Raw genomic sequence first — 4,512 nt, 5'->3', positions numbered from 1 at the left:
CAGGGTAGGCTCCCATTAAATCATCCAACTGTCATCCCAATAATTGATGCAACTTAAAAATAAAAAAAAATAAAAAAAAAAGTGTAAAAATTATGTCAAAAGCTTTGTTAGGTTGGAGGTAAAAAAAAATTCCTATAACTGAATTTTAATTGGAATGAGTAAGCCTAAATTTAAATCCAGGGATAAAAGTAAGTACTGTCAAATTTAAAATGAGATCAACAATTAATAAAGAACACAACCTTGACAAATTATAGGAAACATTACTCTTAACTGGGCAGATGAGGATGTTACCTACTACCTAAGTATATATATATATATATTTGAGAGTGGTACTTTGTTAGAATTTTTTTTTTCTTTTTTTAAATATGAAGACTAAAAAAAAAAAAAAAAAGACATAAGCTGCAAAGTAAATAATTTTTTACATAGATGGAGTAAATTAGATTGGTGGCAAAAACTGAGAAGTCCGCATCTTAAAAAATGCTTGTTTAGTATTGAATGCATCACCTCCTCCTCAACTCCAAGAGACGATCCCAACATCCACGGTTTTGCTTCATTGGTGTTGGTGGTGACCATGATCTGATGATGACCTTGGGAATGCGGAATATTTTTTGCCAGGAAAGGGAACCTTTTATCGATGGTGGGGCAGGGTGGAGTTGGTTAGGTCTATCATATCTGGCATTCCTAATGATACTTTTGCAATATATTAATGGCCTTCATCCCTTATTGCGACAATGGAGCGATGGATGATGACCTTTATTTGGTCAGGAGAGCTGGACACAACGAAGTCTATTACTATGAAGTGGGATCATCTTTGCAAGCTAAAGGAGGAAGGGGGATTGGGAATCAGAAGGCTTAGAGATTCAAACAGGGCAATGTTGAGCAAGCTAGTTTGGCGCATTAAGCATGAGAAGTCTGTGACCAACTCCTTTCTAAGAGCTCGTTTGGTTAAGAAAGATGGGTCCTTTAATAAGGTTTGTGAGCCTTCATCTATTGCTTTGGGCATGAGCAAGCTATGAACTTTTGTGGCGAACAATGAGAGATGGATCATTGGTAATGGTAGGGTCCAAGTGGTAGGGTCCAAAATCTCTGATAGTGTAGCGCAGATAACCTTCCCCAAATCTCAACCTCGGCTAAGGTGAGGGACTTTCTCAGGAATGGTGAATGGAATCTCCCGGCAGTTAGCTCTGACCTGCTTAGTAATATTTTCAATATTATTAAGGAGATTAGGCTCCCCATTGGGTCTTTGGATGATGTTTGCACCTGGCATCTGACCCTGTCGGGTTCGTTCTCAACCACCTCTACTTGGGAGGCCCTTAGGAGGAAAGCTCTATCAGTGCATTGGTGCTCGATGATTTGGTGGAAAGGCCTTACCCCTAGGTACTCCACACTGGGCTGGTGTCTTGCTCATGGGCAATTCCCTACGGATGATGTTGTTAGAAAAAAGGGGGTTCATATAGCATTGAAATGCTCTCTCTGTGACTGTGTGGAGGAAAATATGGAGCATATATTTCTTAATTGCCCCTACTCGCTGGAGATTTGGAAAAAATTGACTCAATGCTTTGGGATTGGTTGGTCTGCGCATCAGTCAGTGGAAGACTTCTTAAAATGGTGGAAGAGGAAATGGGAGAGAAATAGCAGACGATATGAAGGAAAAGCTAGACCTGCAAATTATTCTTTTGAATATATCCGTAAGGAAATTAATCTCTACGCAGGTAGTTTCAAGGGTGAGGTGAGATCTGTCTCTGATATCTTTTGTTGTAGGAACTTGGGGCTGGCTATTGAGAACCCCAGAGTCCATCCGCCTCTGGAAGTTCATTGAGCAAACCCCCATCAAATTGGGTGAAAGCCAATGTCGATGGAAGCTCTCTGGGTAACCCTAGCAGGGCAGGGGTAGGTGGTGTTATTCGTGATAGTGATGGCAAAGTCTGCAATGCTTTTCAGCTTATTCTTGGGCATAAAGAAAATTTATGAGGCTGAGTTTGAGGCTATGATGGAAGGAATTCTGATGGCAAAATCCATGGAGGCTAGCGGTCATTGGATTGAGTCAGATTCGGCTGTAGTGGTATCGACGATCCACAATAACCAGATTCCTCGGTTTATTATCTAAAGATGGATTTTTCCCTACCATTTTTAGAGTCTATACCTTGAAAAATCAGTCACTGCTTCCGCGAAGCTAATCCCATAGCCGACTATCTTGCGAAGAAGGCGTCAAAGTCGGGGATCTCTGATTACTCGGTGATCTTCCCAAGGCATATTCAGATAGACTTGGAGAATAATGCTATGAATAGGCATAGATTTCGATTATGCTAGGGCGCTGCTTGCTTTCTCTGCTGATGGCCATGACGAAGGTGGAGTTAATAAGTTGCTCTAGTGGTTTCTACCTTATCCTTGTTTTGTCTTTGATGTATTTTGTTTCCTCATTTTTTAATAAAATCATCTTTTAGAGGGGAAAAAAAAAAAAAAACCTACAATAAAATCGAATATTGAAATCACTGAAAATCGGAATCTTTTATTCATTGGTTTCAATTTGATATATTTTAACCGTTTAATAAATGATTCAATTTTTTTGTTTTTACCCATCACATTTGAATCGAACCGAAACTGAATAGATTATTGAGACCGAATGGATTAACACCCTTAACTTTAAGGTCAGGAAATTCACAGTTCCCTTGGAACTCCAAACATATGTTCTGTTCTGACCATCTACAATTCAACATCCTAAAAATTCCTGATGTATCTTCTTTCCTTTGTGCATCAAGCCCTACAAGACATAATTTTTTGGCCTCTCACACCATAATTGATAAGGAATATACTTAATTTTTATTTGGTAATGTTCAATAATTTTATAAAATATATATAGAAAAATAATGATAGAAAGAATACATCAAAGACGTCTAGACAGATCTGGATATCTCAACTTAAAAACAGAAAATAATCCCCAAATAGTTTGCCCCTCCACCTTCGGCATTGCCATCAGCAGAGGGAGCAAACCATCTTAAAACAAAAAAAGATATCACAGTTACTAGCTCAAGAAAATCTGTATCAAGCTTTCTCTTCCAAATCCCACCTAAAATCCTCCATAATAAAAGAAGTTGAAAACACTCAATTATCTGATACCTTCCTTGGTAACAAGTCTGCAACGTTATTAATCTCCCAATAACAATGCAAGATACCCAAAGTTAAAAAAAAAAATCTAAGAAGGGTTTGAACCACTTGTGCAAAAAATTCCATAGAATAGATTGATCTTTGATGCACACCACTGATGTCGAATCACATTCCACTCATATCTTGTTAAGACCAAGCTCAATCGAAAGTTTCATCCGTTCAAAGAAAGATGAGAAATCTGCAAAAGATAAATGCATCTCAAACAAAGTAGAATTAAAAATTTAGACAAAAAAAAAGAATCCAGGTAAGGCGGGGAGAGTAAATTTATTATATGAAGAGCTTCAATAGGAATAAGGAAATTATATAATGGAAACTATATTAGGACATTAAAATCTCCAAAACCTTTAGTAAAACCTGCTGTTTCAACATTGCCCCATATCAGATGCCAAACATAAGATAGAAGAGAAGCCAATCCAATGTCCAGTCATAAATGTGCAGGGCAGAGTAGGCCCCCATTAATTCGTCCAACTGTCATCCCAGTATTTGATGCAACCTAAAAATAAAAAATAAAAAGCAATGTAAAAATTGATGTTAAATGGTCTGTTAGGTTCGAGGTAAAAGATATGTATAATAAGGGGGAGAAATCGCAGCTAAAATCAGTACAACAAGATTTGCATTTGTTAAAAAAACATTTCCTTTAACTGAATTTTACTTGGAATGAGTAAGCCTAAATTTAAATCAAATTTAAAATGATATCAACAGTTAATAAGAGAGAAAGTGAAAGCTGCGCTTAGTCTGTTTTCATTTAGGCAATCCCTGCAGCACTTGGTGTAAGCTCTAGCAAACAATATCATGTTATCTGTGAGGGGGACTTGATTTCTCTTGATATTCTTCTGTAGAATTGCAAGGGCTTATGCTGCTTGTTCAGGGGGTATATATGTTGAAGATATGAATATTCTGCAATTTGGCAGAGTAGATCAAGCATCCATTTTCCAATTGCAGCATTCTTGAGTCTAGTTCTGTTATCATATACCTGTGAATACCTCCTCTAGCATTCTTGAAATCTTTGTTGGTCGGTGACGCTGATCAGATCCTCTAGAGAGGTTGGTCGGTTGTTAACCTGGGAACAGGTCTCGGAGCCCTTACGGTGTAGAAGAAGGAGGAGGAGGAGGAGGAGGAGGGGTAGAATCATCTTTTCTATTTTAAAAACTAACACCTCTCTGATGGTGTTAGTTTAGGTGGGTTTAAATATAATAAATGGATTTTTAGAAGGAGGATGTAATATAGGCAAACGCCAGAGGACGTAGATGTAAATCACCCTTCTTTTTTTTTTCTTTTTTTTTTTTCAGAGTGGTACTTGGTTAGATTTTTTTTTTTTTTTTCTTTTTTAAATATGAAGACTAAAAA

Source organism: Macadamia integrifolia, unplaced genomic scaffold (genome assembly GCF_013358625.1).
Source record: "Macadamia integrifolia cultivar HAES 741 unplaced genomic scaffold, SCU_Mint_v3 scaffold2581, whole genome shotgun sequence".
Lineage (NCBI taxonomy): Eukaryota > Viridiplantae > Streptophyta > Magnoliopsida > Proteales > Proteaceae > Macadamia > Macadamia integrifolia.
Note: the sequence above shows the minus strand (reverse complement) of the source record.